This window comes from Panthera pardus, unplaced genomic scaffold (assembly GCF_024362965.1).
Source record: "Panthera pardus isolate Hobbes unplaced genomic scaffold, ASM2436296v1 HiC_scaffold_25, whole genome shotgun sequence".
Lineage (NCBI taxonomy): Eukaryota > Metazoa > Chordata > Mammalia > Carnivora > Felidae > Panthera > Panthera pardus.
In genome coordinates this window covers 92,376,355-92,398,465 of record NW_026526821.1, presented here as the reverse complement: position 1 = coordinate 92,398,465, position 22,111 = coordinate 92,376,355, and the positions used below count along the sequence as shown (strand labels likewise).

At 36.3% G+C, this 22,111-nt stretch overlaps 1 pseudogene; it reads right to left on the bottom strand.

Moving 5' to 3' along the window:
- The window catches only part of LOC109251564 (60S acidic ribosomal protein P0-like), a 40,372-nt pseudogene extending 23,123 nt beyond the window's left edge, over window positions 1-17,249 (bottom strand).
- Between the last annotated feature and the right edge of the window lie 4,862 nt (window positions 17,250-22,111).

The window sequence follows — 22,111 nt, the reverse complement described above, 5'->3', positions numbered from 1 at the left end:
CATTAGTATTAATAATTCTAAGGGAAAATGGCAGTTATAAAGATATATCCATTATTTCAAACTTTTCATTAATTAAGACGGCATGAGCAGTTAAAATCTATGAGGTTTTACTATAATTGACATTGTTCAGCAGTGGCAATTAAAATTAGTCATTCCAAAGACACTTGACAGGCCAAAGTTCAATTAAATTTTCAAAGAAAGGAAGTCTGGATGTTTAGCCAGTTCTGAAACCAGTTTTCATCTATGATGAATGAAAAAATGCCTCATAAGTGCTTCACATGAAAATGATAGGCACTGAGCATCAGTTTTACCCCAAAAGTAAGGCTTCAATTCACTTGTGCTCTAAGTGTGATAGAATAAGCCAATTTGTGTTTAATGAGGAGATGCCAAGAATAGTTAAAGAAAAAAAAGTAGGTCATAATTCTATCCTGTAAAAATATGGTGTTAGACTACCTAATTAGCCCATGACATTTTCTTAAAGGCAAGTGAGGCATCTGGTCATAGAAGTGTCCAATTGTACCACATAACTTTGAAGTGTATTTTGGGCAAACTATTCTTCTCGTTAATGAAGCATCAAAAACACCTTTCTACTCCGTGAAGGCCACAGGTTTTAAGGGTGACTCCTTTTCCCCTGAACTAATTTCCTTCAAAACCTTCTTCTGCAATCATTTTTTCTTTCTTCTTTCCTTGCATTTTCCTACTTAAAATATGCCTTTTAGTACATAACTAATAGTGCTTGAAGTTCTAAAGCTCATGTTGTTAAATGAAGGAATCATATTGTTAAAACATAAGATTTGCTTATGTTAATTGATAAAGTAGTGGCCATGCAAAATTGATTACTTTAATCCACATCTGGAATTTGTGGATAGTCCATATCAGCCTACTAAAAGGAGACTTTTGGAAAGTTACTAGGTATAACATAAGCCGATTAAATTATATAGGAACTTTGATTTTATTTATTACAAAGAAAGCAGACTCTAGATTATTTAGTAAAAGATTTTGTGGATACCTCACAGAGTACTGTCACCCTCGAGTAAATATGAGAGACTTCTTTAGGATGCCAAACATCACAATACCTGTTTATTTCAAGAAAGGAATATATTCTGTTAGAATTATAAATAAATACTTTTTGCAGAGAATAGAGTAACAGATGGCTGGAGATGATTGTCCATATCAGTGAGTTAGCAACAGTTAAAAAATACTTCTATAAAATATTAATTTTGCCACTTACCTCTTTTTCATATTGTACTTAAGGGAGGATTTAGTAACACAAGCATTGCATGTGGCATGAAAAACCAGGAATGCAGTGAGTTAAACCATCTCATAGATAATTTTCTATTGAAAATGGTAAAGTAATTTGCCATTTTGAAGCCAATTTTAGAGAAGTGTAAGTTCTGTTGTTGTACAGAATAATTATCATTGTGCTGAAGATGTAAGCTAATAAAGAAACAATAACCTCATTTATGAACCTGCTGTGCATCTGGCGTGGAACTGGACAATACATACAGCATATCATGTAGTAATAGTCACACTTAGGCAAAGAAATATTATCATACCTACTGTAAAAATACAGAGAATCTGAATGTCAACCAAAATAATAAGGCATAGTTAGGACACCAACATGGGTCTCTTTACTTCCCAAGCTATCACTTTCGTCCCATGCATTTTTTATGGGTCCCTCTTTTCATTATGTTACCCACACATTAAAACTATGTTGTGATATGGCCTCCACATCAGATCATTAACTGTTTTTTTTTAAGATCATTAACTCTTTTTTTTTTAATTTGTTTATTTTTGAGAGAGAACTTGCACACCCCCATGAGTGGGGGAAGGAAGAGGGAGAGAGAGAATCCCAAGCAGGCTGTGCACAGAGCTGAATGCAGGGCTTAATCCCAGAACCATGAGATCATGACCTGAGCCAAAATCAGAAGCTGTACGTTCAACCGACTGAGCCATCCAAGTGCCCCTAGATCATTAATTCTTAAGTGAAGGCAAAACTTAATATTTTGTTTGTTTGTTTTGTTTTGTTTTTTGGTTTTTTGTTTGTTTGTTTGCTGGAAAATCAGACTTTCACTTTGACTCAGTGTATAAGCTCAGTGGGAAACCTCGGTCATCCCACAGGGGGATTCAGGTGTCTGTAGTAAGACCACTTAACATGATTTCTACCCTCTTTAACAACTTTTAACTGCACAATACAAGGGTGTTAACTGTAGGAATGATGTTGTGCTGAGTTCCTACATTTCAGTTTTCTCTAACACTCAGTACATAGCTTTTTATTGCAGGAGCTTAATGGCTGATTGACATTTTAGCTCCATATTCATTTCATACCTCTTTCTGTCTGCCCTATTACTAGGATAGATGAAGTAAAGCATTTCTCTCTCTGGTGGAGTTCCAAAAAACAAAGGATCTATTACATTTTTCCAATAACCCTCGAGTCTCTCTAGCATATCTGAACTGAAGCTAGCTGTCAGAATAGGATACTCTCAACCTATCCCTTTAGTCCCACATGGGTTCTAAGAATCCTGAGGTTGGGTGTTAGGGACCTACTGAAAAAGAACAGCTCATGAAGAAGTCTTTCTTTCCTTTTTCTGGAAAATAATCTAGGGCCTGCTTGAAAATTCGGGTACACTATGATAATAGTAGCTAACATTATTGAAAGTGTACCATGTGCCAGACACTCCTCCATGTGCCATATATATATATAAATCCATCCATTCTTAATAACAACCCCAGCTCCTAGGTGTCAGATTGGCAATGTTCTTCAGATTGGCAATCTGAGAAGAGAGTATGTCCCTAATTAGCAAATAAAGTTGATGTTTACAGTATTTAAAACAAAATGAAAATGATATTTAAGAATGTCATACTTGACAGAATCATCTACTAGTGTCTTTTATTTCCTGGTATCATTTGCAGGTCTTAACTGGTGTTGATGAGAGTTGCTATGATGCTAATTCAGAACAATTAACTTTGATTAGTAGATCAGTTTGCAACCTTGAAGTTAAATTTTGACAGATAAAAATCTTCAAATAGTATATATTCTGTATTTTTAATGAAGCACAGTGAAGTTCATTATGTGATCAGTGGGTACAAAGAAGTAAGTTACTTGTGTGGAAACTATAGCTCATTCCCAAAATGTTTTATTTCTCCTTATTCTCAAAGACTATGTACACAAAAGAAATACAAGACTTTTTTTTTAACCAAGAAAAAGACTGTATAAACAGTTGTACTAGAAGTAAATTATACCTGACGTATACACCAACCACTTTAGAGTTTTTCTATCAGGCACAGTGTGGTATAGTGAGGAGCAGATACTCTCAAATAAAGTAACAGATTGGGGTTCTCAGAGTAAAGATCTTCTTTGACTTATGGTTGGAGTTGCATCCTGATACATACATGCTAAGTTGAAAATATTATAAGTTTAAAATACATTTAGAACTTTTAACCTACCAAACATCATCATTTAGTATAACCTGTCTTAAACATACTAAGAACAGTTACATTAGCATACAGGAGGGCAGTCTACAGCCATACTACCCTGAACGCGCCCAATCTCGTCTGATCTCGGAAGCTAAGCAGGGTCGGGCCTGGTTAGTACTTGGATGGGAGCATACAGGAGGGCAAATCATGTAACACAAAATGTATTTTATAATAAAGTATTGAATATCTCATGTGATTTATTGAATATTGTACTGGAAGTGAAAAACAGAGTGGTCATATGGGTACAGAATGGCTATAGGTGTATCAGTTGTTTACCTTCATGACTGTAAGGATGACTGGGAACTATGGCTTGCTTGCACTTCCTGGCATAAGAGAGTATCATATCCCTTATTGGTAATCCAGGAAAAGATAAAAATTCTAAGTACTGTTTCCACTGAATGCATACTGCTTTCACATCATCATAAATCTTAACAACTGTAAGTTAAACATCATAACTTAGGGACCATCTGCAGTGCTATAATTTATCAGGTATTTGATGTAAGGAGGTTGGCTTTTTCTCACGTGTAAAACAGGAATACACATACTTATTATGTAAGTTAATTATCAGGATTACATAAAGGTAATATAAACCTCTTAGTATTAATTTAGTAATAGTTCCATAAATTCTAAAATGGATTTACATTTTCACAGATACTCTTCTGTATGTTATTATCATTACATTAACTATTTTTATTTTGTTAAATAATCAACCCAGAATAATGTTGTTTTCTAAAAGTCTATTTTATTTCTTTTTCAGAAAATTCATTGTTAAGAGTATAAAAACCATGGATTTTGTATGTTAATTTTATATCCTGCAATTTTACTGAACTCATTGATTAAATTTAGCAGTTTTTTGATTGAATCTTTAGGATTTTATGTATATTAAATCATGTCATCTGTAGACAGTTTTACTTCTTCCTTACCAGTTCTAATACCTTTTCTTTCTTTTTCTTGCCTTATTGCTCTAGCTAGGACTTCTAGTACTTTATTGGGTAAGAGTGGTGAGAGTGAGCACCTTTGTCTTGTTCTTGATCTTAGAGGAAAAGCTTTCAAACTTTTACCGTTGAATATGATGTTAGATGTTGGCTTGTCATAAATGGCCTTTAGAATGTTTATATATGTTCTTCTGTGCCTAAATTGCTAAGAGATTTTATTATGAATGGATGTTAAATTTTGTCAAATGCTGTTTCTGCATCTATTGAGATGATCATGATTCTTTTTTTATTCTTTCATTCTATTAGAGTGATATATCACATTGATCTATTTGCATATGTTAAGCCATCCTTGCATCCCAAGCATAAATACCACTTGATCATGGCTTATAATCTTTTTATGTGCTGTTGTATTCTGTTTGCTAGTATTCAATACAGAATTCTTGCATATGTATTCATCAGAGATATTGATCTGTAGTTTTCTTTTCTAATAGCATCATTTTCTGATTTTGGTTGCAGAATAATGCTGGCCTTGTAAAGTGAGATTGGGAATGTTTCCTCCTCTTTGATTTTTTGAAAGAGTTTTACAAAGATTGATGTTAAGTCTTTTTTAAGTGTTTGGTTAAATTCACCCATGAAGCCATTTGGTGTGGGGCTTTTCTTCTCTTCGGTGGAAGATTTTTGATTATTGATTCAATCTCCTTACTAGTAATTGATATATGTAGATTTTTTTTAATTTCTTTGTGATTCAGTCTTGCTAAATTGATGTTTCTAAGAATTTTTCCATTTCTTCTAGGTTGTCCAGTGTGTTAGCATATAGTTGTTCATGGAAGCCTTTTATGATCTTATGATCCTTTTAATTTCTATAGTATCAGTTGTAATGTCTCTTTTATGATTCATAATTTTGTTGATCTGAGTCCTTTTTCTTTTTTCCTTGGTCATTATATCTAACTAAGGGTTTGTTAATTTAGTTTTCCTTTAAAAAGAATCAACTATTAGTTTGGTTAATCTCTTCTATTGTTTTTCTGTTCTCTATTTTATTTATATTTATTAATCTTTATTATTTATTTTATTCTGCCTTCTTTGTGCTCAGTTTGTTATTCTTTTGCTAGTTCTTTAAGGCCTAAATTTAGGTTTTTATTTAGAATCTTTCCTGCTTCTTAATGTAGGTGTTTATTACTATGAACTGCTTTTCTGCACCCTATAAGTTCTGGTATGTTGTATTTTCATTTTTGTTTGTCTTAAGAAACTTTTTTATTCCCTCTTTAATTTCTCTTTTGACCAATTTGTTGTTTAGGAGAATGTTGTTTAATTTATATGCATTCATAAATTTTCCAGTTTTCCTCTTGTTATTGATTTCTAATTTCATGCCATTGTGGTTAGAGAAGTTACTTGGTATGATTTGAGTCTTCTTAAATTTGCTAAGACTTGTTTTGTAGCCTAACATTTAGTCTATAATGGATACAGAATCCATTTTTTCCTTATTGGTGCTCTGTATGGATAATCTATTCATTGTTAATAGTGGGACATTAAATTCCCCAACTATTATTGTATTACTGTTTATTTCTCCTTTTAGCTATGTTTTTGCTTTATATATTTAAGTGCCCTAATGTTGGGTGTGTACATTTTTATAATTGTTATATCTTCTTGGTGCTCTCATCCCTTTATCATTATATAATGATTTCTTTGTCTATTTTTTCCATTTCAGTTTAAAATTGATTTTGTCTTTTATAAATATACTTACTCCTGGGTTTTTTTGTTCATTTGTTATTTGTTATTTTTGTTTTTTGTTTTGCTTATCATTTGTTTGAAATTTCTTTTTCCATACCTTCATTCTCAGTCTGTGTGTGTCTTTAAGGCTAAAGTGAATTTCTCATAGGGAGCATATTGTTGGATTTTTAAAAATCCATTTAGATATTATATGTCTTTTAATTGGAGAATTTAATCCATTTACATTTAAAGTAATTATTGATAGGTAAGGACTTACTGTTCTCATTTCATTCATTGCTTTCTGGTTGTTTATTAGATCCATTGTTCCTTGTTTCTTATCCTACTATCTTTTTTTGTTTGTTTGTTTTGATGACTTTTGGTTTCAGTATGCTTTGATTTCTTTATTGTGTTTTGTATATAATTATGACAGGTTTTTCCCCGTGGTAACCATAAAGCTTATGTAAAATATCTTAAACTTTAACACCTGATTTTAAATTGATAACTTCAGTAAAGTTTGTAAATGTTTTACTTTTCCTCGCCTCACATTTCAGGTTATTGCTGTTATTTTACATGTTTGTTTGTTTTACTGAGTAATAATAGATTATTGTTATGGTTATTTTTACTATGTTCTTTTTCTAACTTTTAAAGTAGAATTGTAATTATGATTATGCAGCACTATTACCCTATTGCAAAATCTATGACCAAATATTTATACTATCTTTTTGTTTTCATAATGTTAATTAGCATTCTTTTACTTTTGCTCTAAGAGTTTTCTTTTTATTGTGTTCTGTAATTCCCATAGGTTGGCTCTTTTCATTCTTTTTTGTTCTTTTTTTCTTTTTGCTCCTGTGACTGGATAATTCCCAATGTCCTGGTCCTCCAGGTTGCTGATTCCTTCTTCTGCATGGTCAAGTTTACTTTTTAAATCCTATTAGATTCTTCAGTTCAATGATTGTATTTTAAACTCAAGAATTTCTGTTTGTATTTTTTTTATTAATGTTTGTTTATTTCTGAGAGAGAAAGAGAGACAGAGCATGAGTGGCAGAGAGATAGAGAGAGAGGGAGACACAGAATCCGAAGCAGGCTCCAGGCTCTGAGGTGTCAGCACAGAGTCTGACCAGGGCTCGAACCCATTAACTGGGGATATCATGACCTGAGCCAAAGGCAGACGCTTAACCGACTGAGCCACCCAGGCACCCCAAATTTCTGTATTTTTTGTTTGTTTGTTTGATGTTTGCTATTTCCTTGCCACACTTCTCATTTTGTTCATTCATTGCTTTTTAATTTTGTTTAGTTGTCGGTGTTTTGTAGTTCAATAAACTTTCATAAGAAGATTATTCTGAATCTTTTGACAGTTCACAGATTCCATTTCTTCAGGGTCAGTTTTTAGTGCTTCATTTATTTCCTTTGATGGTGTCATATTTACTTCATTTTTCATGATTCTTGATTCATTATATTGGTATTTGTGCATTTGAGTGAAGGGGCTCCTCTTCCACAGGTTTGCTTTAGAAGAGACATTTCTTCACCTCATGCTCAGTTTAAGTTTCTGGGTATAGATGCTGGTAATGTCCTTAGGAAGGTGGGTCCTGCTATTATGGCCTATTTTTGGGTGAGGCAGCTGTTCCAGCTCTGAGGCTGGGGATGGGGGTTGTAACATTTCCAGAAAATAGTTGGATAAGACTGTTGAATTTTTTCCCCTATCCAAGTGAGGTTGTAGGATGTATGTCTGGATTTTCTGGCTTACTAGATGGTCGGGACTTGGTACCATATTCAATACCAGACAGAGCTGTGAATTAGCTTCCCTGTCTTGGCAGGACAGCAGGACAGAACCCAGACCTGTACAGCTTGTGGTTTGGGGACCTGAATCAGGCCAGAGTGTGCATTGAATTCCCTTGTCAGGTGAAGCTACCAGTTTGACTCTGAAGGTGGGGAAAGTCATCATCTGTGTTCTGTTCAAGTGCTACTGTGGATAGGGATTTTAAACAGGCTATGTTGCTTCCAATGTGCTTTGGTTAGGTTCCCTGGCCAAATAAGTTGAAGGCTGTATTCAGAAATGAATGAATGGGACTACAAGTTAGATTCCCTGCCTGGGGGCAGTGGGAGATGCAGCTCTAAAGCCAATAAAGCTCTGTGTTGTCTTAACCCCAGCCTACCCACATACCAAGTTCCATGACTAAATAAGACCATTGGCTTTGTTTGGCAAGCTGTTTGTTTTGCCTTTCTGTCTCTTGGCTTGAGTGCTACTGACCTCTACAGTGTCCAGGTGTTGTCTCTGGCCCTTCTGGTCAGGTGGAGCAGAAAGACACATTCTACAGTAGGTAGGGCAATGTCTCACCTCCTTGCCTGGGAATGGGAGGAATGGGCCACTCCAGGCTATTTTCAATTTACCGAATAGGTTCTTTGGTTGGAAGGGGCTGGGAGCCACCCTCAACATTGGCTATGTATTAATACCCCTGCCTGTGCATAGCATAGGAACATCCACATTTGATACTAGCTCAGTTCTGGGGACAATCAGCTTTGGGCTTCACTGCTTCTAGGAATTGTCTTTAGCCCTTCTGGTCAGATGGGGCTGGAATGTACTCTCCACAGTGGATGGTTCTGTGATTCAACTCCTTTCCTGGAGGTGGGTAAACTGGGCTGTATGCCAGCAAACTTCAGTATCTGAATCAGGTAAATGTGCACCTGCTGAGTTCCCTGGTCATAATGGATGCCTGACTTGGTTCTGCAGATGAGCAAAACCTCTGATTGGGGTTACTGCTGAGGCAGAGCAGGTATGAACTCTGTCTGCCAAGATACATGTGCTAGTTGTTGAAAGACCCTTCCCACTTCTCCATCACAGATTCCCTGTGGTTGAGCTGTGTACTCTCCCCAGAAATCCTCATGGTGTGAGATGAGACTAGAGGCTCTCACAAAGTGCTCACAATGCTGGGGCTAGTGCTGGTTGTCCCCTATGGGCTCCTTTTTCTGACTGGAGGAACTGGAGGCTCAAGGAGACCTCTCTGATGCTGTGCTGGCCTCGGGGAGGGACAGTGCAGTCAATGTATAGCTGCTTCTCTTTTCTTCTAATGCATTCTGTCTTGGTCTGTGTAGTGCAAGGGGATGGTAGTACTTCAAACCCACACTCTAGGATTCTTTCAGTGATGTCTTATTCTTAAATAGTTGTTAGTTGTTCTTGTGAGGGGGACAATGTCAAGAACAACCAGTCACCATTTGGTTATGTCACTTATACTCTAAACATCTTTACCTAATAATATCATTTAGTTATTCCAGTAATGCTTCATAGTATCTTGTTTCCTATACACTGAGGTCATCTCCCATACACCCTATGCATTTTTATTTATTTGTGAGAAAAGGAAAAAAGGGAGGTATATTTCATTAACCCTGATATTTATCATTCTATGCATAACACTGGTCAGGTGCTGTCAGTAGTAACAGACATATTAACTCATTGTTTCTATCCACAAAGAGCTTATTACTAAATTGGGAAGAAAATTTTCATAAAAATGTTCATGATAGCACCCAATAATATTTTATGTGTTGCATGGGGAAATTGTGGAATACATCTGTATATATTAATTAAAGGGTCAAATTTTATTCATATTACATTTAGGATAAGATAAAGATTGGTGAAAGATTTGAGTTACCTAAGGAACACCTATGGGAGATTTAACATGTATGTCTTCTTCAGTAGATTTTAAAGTATCAACAGACATGTTGATATGTGAATAGAGTTATGCCACTCCTTCTCTGAACATTTCTAACCTAATAAAATCATTTAGTTATTCCAGTAATGCTTAATAGTGTCTTTTTTTCCTGTTCACTTACACCCCACCAGTATTATTAAAGCAAGCATGATTAGTCAGAGAGAATTCATTTACCTGCTGTACTTTGCTGAAAAGTCTAGTGGTAGGATCAGAATGATCATGATGATAATTATTGAAATCAGCAAGAAATATATACATTTGGTTATCACTGAATACAGATAAAAAGTATTTGATTTTCTTTAACTACAGTGTCTTTAGAATCAAGTAGGAAGTGGATTAGCGATTGGGTCAATCACTTGCCCATTTCTTCTTAAATTCTTTTCCCTTTCTGTTCCCTCACCCAACAGTTTCCTATTACTTTCTACTAATGTAGGCATTGGCAAGAGATTGAGATTAAGAAAATAGGAGAAACCTGAGTACTTCTCATTCTTTCCCCTGCTTTGATGCTGATTTGAGCAGTCTCTGTTTTCTCTTTCATGAGTCTGCCTGTGTATTCCCTGGGTATTCCCTTTGCTATCTTTCTGGTCCCTGTGCTTGGTTTCTGGTAGCTATATCCTTTCTTTGTATTTCTAGCTTTAAAACTAAGGGTGCTTTCTTTTTTTTTTTAATTTTTTTTAATGTTTATTTATTTTTGAGAGACAGTGACAGAGCAGGAGCAGAGGAGGGGCAGAGAGAGAGGGATACACAGAATCCAAAGCAGGCTCCAGACTCCGAGCTGTCAGCGCACAGCTGGACGCGGGTCTTGAACTCACAAACCCTGAGATCATGACCTGAACCAAAGTCGGACACTCAACCGACTGAGCCACCCAGGCGCCCCATAAACTAAGGGTACTTTCTATACTTGTTTCTTTTTGAACTGTCCTACTTCCTCAGTGTTCATCTTTTTAAATACATCTCTATCTAGTTGCTCATTTTATTTTATGAAATTACCTGGGCTCTCTTTCCCTGGATGGACCTTGAGCACTTACAGCGATTCAGAGGGCCTTTTTTCTGATAGAGTTGTTAGTGGAGAGTGACTACACTTTTGCATCCATTGCACTTCCCAGGCAATGGGTGTGCTACTGCATCTTTTACTCCCTTGCTCAGCAGTTGCCTGTACTTACCAGACAGTAGAGGCAGTGCCATTGACTTCTCTCCATGCTCCATATGTGTCCCCTTCTTGAAGCTACAGATTTGAGGAATAGGATGAACTTGCCTGATAGGAGACATAATTCTTCAATATAGGGAAATTATTTGCTGAATGTCATCAGGTCGAACCTCCAAACAAGTTCTCAATTTCTGTTGTAACTTCAAACACATAACAAGATATTGCAAATGCAGGGAGCAAATGGCAGATTAGGAGTCAAATTGAACTTGATTAGAGTTTTATTTTCACCGTTAACCAGCTGTGTGACCTACAGTTATGGGAAGAGAGACAGATAAAGAAAGATTGCTGGGAGAGGAGACTCATTTGAAAGGATATGTAAAATATTCATGAATATGACACAAAGACAAAACAAAATGATAATCCATCCTTTATCAGAGTAGTAAATTTATATATAAATTGTCTCTTCATTTCTTGAATTATTTTTAATGTTGTTTTGTAACTGTTTCTAAGAATTTTACTTCATTTTAAAGGATTCTATTCTTTCCAGATATTAGCCAGCTAAAGGGAAGCTTTCTAAGGGGGAGGGGAAAGGGAATACAGGAAAAGGGAGACTTCCAGAACCACAGTTTTCCAGACAAGGCAGGACTGGATGAGTTTTGTATTATCATGAGATAAGCAGAGATGCTATTAGTAATGGGACAGTAGAGGTGGGGGGATCACCGTGTGGCTCAGAAGTGATAAGGGGCAGGCTAAAGTAACTTTGTTCTTGGCCTCTCCTTCAAATGCTTAGTCAGTCCCTTGGCATGTTACAAATAATCAGCAACAAAATTAGTTATTATTTCTGTAAATAAAATGCGTCTTAATATATATTTTTAATCTTTGCATATCGTGTCTGACACATCCTAGTGAAAAGTGTAATACTCATAAAAACCAGGTAGATGGCTATATTACTGTATTCTGGGTTGAGAAAAGAAACTTTTGAAACCAGGAGTCAAAGAGTTACTCTGGGAAGAAGCGAGAATTGTAGAATGGGAAGTAGATTTAATAAGGCTTTACTTTTGTGGTCCTGCTGAGTTACTATTATCCAAAACACACAAAAGCTATTTTCACCTTGTTCCTAGTTTCTCCTAATGGCTTTTTCCAGATAAAAGTATTTTCAATGTGTGATTATTGAGGTCAGAGCATTGTTTCAATGTAATTGTTTTTTGTTGCCTTTCATTCCTCTTAGAAAATGGCATAAGAAGATTACAGTTCAGTAGAACCCTTGCCTTTTTTTCCTAAATAAATTAGTTGTAAGTAAATGGTCAGATTGACAACATGTTTGAGTATTGCAACAAGTGAACTTTATTTAAATTGCACTGTTGTTGATAATACCTAGCTCTGAAATATCATCTGTGATTCAAAGGACAGTGACCCTGCCAATACAAGAAGAGTAATGGTTGTGATGTTTGTGCTTTTGCGGTTTGACTGGTATTCAACTGGCTAGTTTTCTTCTTATGTACAAAAGCTTCTCAAACATTACTTTCCTCTGAGTTGCCAACTAGGTGCTAACACTATGGTTGATAAAGCTGCACATTAAAATCACCTGGAGAAATTTCTCCAAACACCCATGTCCAGTCCCTACTTCCAGAGAATTCTGATTTCATTTTTAGGTATGAAGATGAAACAACAGTGTGTTTTAAATTTTTTTTAAAGTTTATTTTATTTTTGAGAGAGAGAGAAAGAGCGTGAGCAGGGGAGGGGCAGAGAGAGAGGGAGACACAGAATCCAAAGCAGGCTCCAGGCTCTGAGCTGTCAGCAGGGAGTCTGATGCGGGGCTGGAAGGAACTCATGAACTGTGAGATCATGACCTGAGCCGAAGTTGGATGCTTCACCGACTGAGCCACCCAGGCACCCAACAACAGTATGTTTTAATGTGCAGCGTGGTTTAATGCGCAGCGAGTTCCTCCTGTAGAGGGAACAATGAAGGGGAGAAAAAGTAAAGATTTTTCTTCTATAATGAATTTATAACCTTAATAACTTGATGAGCAACATCTTAGTTTTGCAGGAAATTGAAATGGAGGGAGCCATGTGAAGACAAAGAGCTGGTGATCTGGCAGGTTGGGTGTCTTAGACACAGGTAGGGTGGGGAAGGCTGAGTTGAGGGAGATATCAGAGTGGAGATGAGATAAGGAGTGAGGTCTCATGAGGAGAAATCTGATGTTTGGAAGTGAAATTGCAAATTGTAGGTTTGAATCACAGAATTGCTGCATCCCTGAAACAACACGCCAGTTTTTAAATAATTCTATTTTATTGGCATAGTACAAATATTTTATTTGTGTACACTCTTTTATTTGTGTAGTACAAACAGCGAATTGTGTTGATTCATCCCCCAAATATTATTTTAATATATGATGTAAGTACAACTAGTTTTCTGTCAAAACTTCCTGGGCTCTTGACCTTGGCATTTCTTAAAGACTACTGAATTGCCCCTGGCTGCATTTTCCACTTAACCTCCATCTTCCATTTTCCACACTGGCAATCACAAGCAATCTGGCTTCTCTGTAAAACCCACAGTTCCATTCCCTCTCCCTCCATAGATAACCCAACCTCATACTTTCTGAGGTAACTATGGCCATCCCAACTCCTTCTCTAATAGTTGACCAGTATCTTTACCGAAATCTCTACCTCTTCCCTTTGACTCAGTGAGAGGAAGCTGCCTTCCTCCTACAGTCTTCACATTTGCTCTGGATCCCCAGTCCTGCCTGCCCCTTAGGTATCCAAACAGTTACCTTCTTCACAGAATTAATTCCATTTGTCCCTCAAAGTTTTATTGAAACTTCACCTCAGGAGAGGAGGCTTCCAATGATTTAGGTTCTACTGGTGCATGGAAGAGGGCAGGATGGAGGAAGCTAAAGATGCTTATAGCACCTAGTTCTCAGATATAACATATAATTGTTGGTTAAACAACCATATCTATACCCATTAAAAAGAGCAATCATGTCTTCTTCAGCTTTCCCTAACCAGTACCTAGCATGGAACAGAGTATGCAGGAACACTCCCATCTAGAGAGAGAGAAAAAAAAAAATAGAGCATGATTTGTTTTGAAATAACTGATGGAACATACAATACATAGTTATTTATGAGCCAAAAATAGTAAGAAGAACCTACAGGCCTGCTAAAATCTACACACTGCTCAGAATTGTCAGTGACTGTTATAGGCATTTAAAGGTAATCAAGGAGACCTACTTGTGAAACTTTGTACGGATTTATAACAAATAGCCAAGTGCTGTGAGCTCAGCTCTGCTGTGGACAGTAAGTCACAGCCAGCTTGAGAGTCAGCATCAATTATAACCTCACCCTGATGACACACGCAGCAAGGAGAACAGAAGGTAACATGCAAGTGTGTCCCAAATGTTTTCTGGTGAGAAAACTAAATGAAATCAGGAAAAAAAAAACACCAAAATTTTCTAAGTTTCTTCAATCTGAATTTCAATTGGTTGCATACAAAAGAGAAAATGGCAAGTCCCGTTTTGTGTGGAAAGGTTCAGACTCCGAAGAGACATCATGGAAATGATGACTAGCCTTGCCACCTGTGTAGGATAACTTGTGTGGTGGTGCCACATAGTCGGTAGGAGACTTTTCTGTAGGTCAGTAATCTTGGGTTCCAGTTAATATTAGCTATCTTTGATGTGAAATGTGACCTGCACTACCTTAATTAAGGCTGTTTTTATTGATACGTCAACAAAATCATTTGGGGGATGTTGGAAAATAGAGAACAGTTGGACTGCGGTGTTCAGCCAGAAGGATTTTGAAATCATTATGCAGCATTGAAAAAGAAGCAAAAACTCTAGCAACATCATTATTAAGATGATGTCTGAAGTATATATAGATTGTGTTCATTCAGCATTCATAACAGAATGTGTACATTTTCCTTATAACAGCCATGGTGGTTTTTAATAACCTAAATCATGCTGAAAAGCAAAAACCCATGGGTATCCATGGCAATCAACTAACATCCAAATTGCCATGATGCACAAAGCCTAAAGGATCTTACCCCATCCCATAACCCTTTTATCTTATTTCACTTCATTCTCCCACTTCCTCTTTATGCTCTATCTTCCTTTATGCTCTCCTGGTCCTTTACTTGTGTCATATACACCCTGAGAGCCTTTTTCTGTGCTGTTTCTTTTGTTTGGAATGGTATCCCCCAGATCTTTTCAGTACTAGTAACTTCTCATTGTTCATCTCTGAAATAAAAAGTCATGACTGTCTAATCCAAAATAGCCCTATTCATTTCCTCTCAATCATCTGATTCCCGTTATCCAATATTACTCTCCTCCATGACACCTTTCAATATTGGATATTATCTCATTTGCCCGGTTTCTTGTTTCTTTGTTTTCTCTAGTTCTCTCTTGAATATAATCTTCATGAAAACAAAAGACCATATTTATCATGTTCACTTTTGCATCCCTCAAATCTAGGATAAGAGCTACTCAAATAGTTGCTGTGTGAATGAATAATTGACTGCTGTAATGTACAACATTTAAACACTTCTTTATTCCAGGACTGGAAAATGTTCATAACCTTCTAATGGATAAGTAATCACCCTTTTGATTTCCAAGCATGGGGAATTATTAAATATTGCAATTAGTTCTGGACTTATGTAATACCAACAGTCTTATGCTTTAGTGTCATAATAATTTCACATTAGACCTAAGTTGGGAATTATCACACCAGTTCTGGGTGCTGCTGGTTTTATATCTGATGGCTTTACTTATAGCATTCTTACCCAAGTTGGGGGATGAGTGGGTAGGTGCACTATGGCAATTGATAGATTAATGTATCCGTTCATTTAGCAACTATTTATTGAATACCTCCTATCTGCCTAGTACTGTGCTTGATATACAGCATAAATTGGAATGAATGACCCCATGGAGTTCATGGCTAATTAAACAGTTCCTCACAATGAATCACAAAAAGCGTTATGATCAGAGAATGACAGAATGTTATGAACACACAAAGCTGAAGCACTTGACTCAAGTTAGCCTGTCTAAGAAAGTTTCCCAGAAGAAGTGGCATCAAACCTGAGACTAAAAGAATAAATAGGAGTTAGTGAATAGAACTAATAGAAGTACCTCCTGGCTTCATCCACCAAATGCAATAATTGCTAGAATCCATTCCTCAAAATGCTTCATTCTATTTCAGGAAGTATTAAATGTGGTTTTCTTTTAAATGTAGCCTACCTTGTTTCCATTTCAAAATCATCATCAACAATCTTTATTCAGGGAATAGTTCTAAACACCTTATATGTTTTATTTAAGTAATCTTTATAACAACCCTGGCATGGTACTAATATTATATTTATTTTACACATGAAGAAGTAAAGTTCCCAATGTTTGACCCCAGCTCATCCAGCTGGTCAGTACCATGTCGTTCTGTTTTCTGCTATACCCTGTGATGTCTGCAATAGACTTAGTTTGCAAGAAGGATATGTTTTGGGTGATAACAGGAGTTACATGTCAGTGTAAAAAAAGGACATTGTGTAATGCCCAGGTCTTTATATTTGACACTGATTTTGTGAATTTCAGGGCATTTCAGATAATGGTACCAGACACTTACCATATAGCTTCAGTTCAGGTCCAGAGTTGCCATAGTGACTTATTCTGTAGCCTAAAGAGAAGGCAGGTATCCTCTACCTCAGGTTACTAAGCAAAAGACCAGTGCTGCCTTGAATTTTAAGTTTCTTCAAGGTATCTTGATGGAACAACATATTTCTTTAATTTAACCTGATAACGTAACATTTTGAGCATAAGAGGGGAGTTACCATACAATGGCTACACCAGAAGTATGCATCTCCTGTGAATAATATCCACTACCTCTAAATGAAATTTCTATATATGATTCCTTCTGTATCCCCACAGCTTGAAAAACCTTGTCATCAAGATGAAGTCATCACTTGTGTTTGCTAAGCCAATACACTAGATCTCCGTTCTAGAAACACACAACTATTATAACTCAGACTTGAGGCTTTGCACCGTTTTCATCCTCATAGCAGTAATGGGGTGTTGCACCCACTGGGGCTGTTGCCAGATTCTAACACCGATCTTGACCTAAAAGCAATAGATCGTAAATAAGCCATGTCTACTGGATCTCACTTTGTAGTTATATGTGCTGCTCTTCCAACAATAACAGTGTGATCTAGTTCTTGGAATCATTTCCGTTTATGGTTTACCATTCCTTGACCATTTCCAGGACCTTCAAGTTGTATAACATAACATTTGCCTGGGCCTTTGTCATTGTTGCTGTTGAGTAACCTATTCCTTTCTCTCCTGATAGTGGGAGACCTCATTTGGTCTTGTCAGCCACTATCCAGAGACCTCAAAGGCAACTGGGTAAAAATCATTACTGGAAGGTCTGGATTCCTATTGCCAGACCTCCCATCTTAAGTAATGTTCAAATAGTTTGCTATACCAGTTTGAGATGGCCTATTGTTTTTTTGTTTTTGTTTTGATTTTTCTGGTCACTTGTAAGAACCTATTGCTACTTAGATTTTTCTATGGTTTACTGAAAACTTCTGTCTCAGACGTTTATAGAGACCAGATAGGCAATGTAAATGTGAGAAGCCAACCAGGTGGGCATTCTGGTGACCTCTGGGCATTTCCAGGGAACTGCAGCTCTTCCGTTAGTGCTCACTCTTACTAGATTTGAACATGATCCTTATTGTTCCATATATTCCGCTTTTCCTTAGAAGATACAAATTTATATATTTATGTGAAATCTCTAATTTTGTAAAATTGGAAACTAAGTCAGAAATTTAAAAAATACCGAGAAGCCAAAAAATAAAATGAAATAGAGCAGAACAACAGCTATACCAACTCTCTGAAATTGCCCTGATAGCTCAGTTTACACCAAAGGATGACATAATTCCAGTCCTGTTCGTTTAGGGTACCACAGTCCTGTAAGATCTTTAGGAACCCAGCTTAGTATGTCTTCGAATCTGTCTTGTCTAGAGAAAATAATTATCCAGATTGCAATATGAAACAGTAACCTGTTTTGGTTGACCACTTCTAGAGAGCGAATTGAAAGGTACAGACATTTATGGATATATACGTTAAACTATGTAGTACCCTGGTAGTACTGTTGTTGATACCACTGCTAATAATAGTAATTGGTAGTAATACCATTTGTAAGGAGTTCTCAGACTTGGGGATGTCAGGGCCAAAATCTCCAGATTTTTTGACATGTCTGAGTTTTTTCCTATTTCAGCTAATCTGATTAAGTTTTCCACTTCACTTTCTATGGAAAGAAAGGGTAATCCTCAGCAGAAGCAATGACTTTAAAACATACCTGGGGGGAAATGAAACATCCAGGATTCCCAGAGAGATTTGATAAGTTTACACAAGTCACTCTCTCCACTATCTGCGACCACTTCTATTTCTAGCACCTTTTTAGCGTTCCTGACAACATTCCCAGTTGAACTGAATAATTTACCCTCTCACCTGACAGCAGCTGTCATTATAAAAATTACCAAGCCAATTCAGAGAGTATCTTCACAATGGGGGGGGAGACTTAAACTTTTAACAACCTTCAAGAAAGCCTAGACTCATCCCCACCTCTTGTCAGCTTGTACATGAACTCATCTTTAGTTGCAAAAAGTTGGCAGATTAGAAGATTATATATGACAGATCTGAAATAGCATTCATGACATTCTTCCCTAGTAGTATCTCTGAAAAGAAGCATAATGAAAAATCATATTTAGAAATTTGGTAAGTACTCTACAAATCGAAGAAGGTTAGGTTTATGGCCAACTATTTATAATCTATTTCATTTATTTATAATAAAAGTCCTAGCAAGCTGTGATTTTTTAATATTACAAGGAGGTTTATTAGAAATGCTATGGAATGTTGCTCCTTTTTGGCATGTATTAGACTTTTGCTTTTATGCTCATTTCATTTATTTCACTAAGGAGCTTGGAAGGACACTAACCTTTTGTTTCGTTTTGAATATAGTCTATCTGCTTGAAAAATTGCTACTTCTTTCTCAGCATTCTGTTTCTGGAGTTGAATTATACTACCCTGTATATGCTAATGATGTATGCTAACCTCTTTGTTTGCCAGAGCTTCTGAAAAAGTTTGGTCAACCAAATTATTATATTTAAGTGATAATTATTTATTTTTCCAAAAATTCAATTAAACACATATATATAACTTCCTATGTCCAGAGATCAGCATTGTAAAGCAAAAGTTAGCACATGGGTTTAGACTAATTCTAGGCAATAGCAACGAAAGATAGCAGTTTGTTCTTGGGCACTCCTGTGATAGATGACTCTCATTTTGGTTTCAGAAACTCTATTTTTGAAAACATACTTTGCAGACCCTTCTTAATACCTGTGTAGTTAACCTCTCACCAGCCTATCAGCCACTATACTAGAGTACTATCTGAAGGTTTTTTAATTTCTCTCTTTTTCCTTATTTGTTGTTCATACTTTGAATGTTTCCTCTTTTCTCTTTTTGTAACCCGCTGATTCTTTTTTTTTTTTTTTTTAAAGTAGCTTATTGTTGAATTGCGTCTTCTCCTTTTCTTTTTTTTTCAACGTTTTTTATTTATTTTTGGGACAGAGAGAGACAGAGCATGAACAGGGGAGGGGCAGAGAGAGAGGGAGACACAGAAGCGGAAACAGGCTCCGGGCTCCGAGCCATCAGCCCAGAGCCTGACGCGTGTAACCCGCTGATTCTAAGCCATGGTAGTATAAAGGATAGCCCTTCTCCAATTACTGTCTTGTTAAAAGCCATAGGTGGTGTTGTATATCTGTGTGATGATGTGCTTGTTTACACTGCCTTCACTGACTTGAAGGGGTTTTACTCCAGGTTTGCTAATATATGCATACAGATGTTTTGGCTAGTGGGTGGGAACAGGAAAGCAGTTGTGGCCAAGTAGAGGGAAAATCCCAAACTCATATTTTATAAGTAGTAAGTCATAAATTACTTAGGATTCTATCCAGCTCTCCCCTACCAGTTTAATGAGGTAAAGAAGACAGTCATCATATTAAATTATGTCAGTTTTTCTGGGAACAGGTGACAGAACAAATCATTTCAAACTCCCTCATTCTACATTCTAAGAATCCGCTGAGGACTGTAACTGCTGACCTTTGTAGCAGCTGAGTTGTAGCTTGGGAAAAAAAATGAGGGAAGATTATATTTCACTGGACATTTTCACCCTAGCTAAAGTGATTCTTATCAACTCCCACCCTATAAAATGTTCTTCTGAGAAGATGGATACATATAATAGAGTCTTCTAGTATGGATATTCATGTTGTTAATAACCGTTTTAGAAAGTTGATTACTTTGTCCAGAACTCGACTAACAAGGGTTTATATTTGAATATGTATATTATGTGTATATGAAAATATTTACGCATGTTATGCATATATGATAATATATATACATAATAATTATACACATACATATATAGAGATAAATAATATATGTGTAGACAACATACAGATTTGATAATTTGTGTGTGTTTGTGTATATATATATACATATGTGTGTGTGTATATATATATATATATCAGTATATCAAGCCACAGAGAAATTGAACTTTTGATCAGAAAGTTACATTATTAAAAGAGCTAAAATTTTATTTTTTTCTTTCATGTTCCTGGGGATTTAAAATAAACTCATTATTTTCTATTTCTTGTTCTCTGAACTCTGAAATCAGTATTTCATAAAGAATATTTCAGGGACCATTATTCACACAACATGCTTCATGAGAGAAATAGGAGTTTCACAGCTAAGTAAATTGGGAAAGGCTGTTCTTTCTAAGTATGTGATTCTATCATCATAGTAAAGGTTCTAAGAAATTTGCTTAATTTTGCTTAATCTAGCATTTCTCACATATGTTTGACTATGAAGTTAAGATTCTATAACTGCTTTTTGGAGATATTGAAGTGCTAAAAAAAGTTAGAAGTTTTGAACTTTTTAGAGAAATTTGTGATGTCTTTAATCAGTGGTTGTTTCAAATGCCTTTGATTCTAAATTTCTCTGGGTTATAACATGATGCTTCTACTTACCTTAGGCATGGCATTCTTGAAACTGATTTATGTTTGCTATTAATTAATTATAATGAATAAACGTCCTTTATTGAACAGATATAATTGTTCCTTGTCTTTGAAGTACAACAACATGACAGGATCGGATGTTACAAGTGAGATTTATGTCACTTGTGTCAGTTATATCTGTTTAGAAACTGTGAAGATTCTTGTATCTAGAGTTTTGCCATTTCAAAACATTTTCCTTATCTTACTCGTAGATTCATGAAATGGAAAGTGATCTGGGGATCATTTGGTCTCAATCTTTTTTTTTTTTCCTTTCTTTATAGAAGGGAAAACAAAGCAAAACAAAACAAGGAAAATGACTGCTCCAAAGGTGGAAACTTTAGGGGCGCCTGGGTGGCTCAGCCGGTTAAGTGTCTGACTCTTGATTTCAGCTCAGGTCATGACCTCACAGTTTCTGAAATGGAGTTCCACGTCAGGCTCTGTGCTGATAGCAAGGAGCCTGCTTGGGATTCTCTATTTCCCTCTCTCTCTGCCCTTCCCCCACTCCCACTCTTCTCTCTTTCTCTCTCTCTCAAATTAAATAAATAAACTTCAAAGTTAGAAACTTTAGTGAAGATGGAATCCTCCATTAAGGGGGGCATTGTAGCAGAGTGAGACAGCCCAGGCTCTGGAGCCAGATCGTTTAAGGTCAAATCCTGGCTTTAGCCCTTATGAGCCATTTGATCTTGGGCCAGCTGCTCATCTGTTGTGTTTTTAACTGCCTCATGTGGAAAATGAGCATACTAATAATACCCGCCTCAAAGGGTAGTTGTTTGGGGCCAAGTGAGCTAAAATATGTGTAGCTTTATTATCTGGTACATGAACAAGTGATGGATAAGTACTTGCTATTATTATTAAGATTCAGGTCTTTAATTTCTAGCCAAGTGTCTTCAGGAGACAATTTATGAAGTGTCCCTATAGGTAATATTTAATAATATTTATTGATTTAGCACTCAGTAAGTAGTATCCCACTGAGGCAGTGAATTGGAGGCTGCCAAAATAAAGTCTAGGTTGCCCTTGGTCTTAGAGAATGTGCAATGAACAAAGCAACCGTTAATGTGTA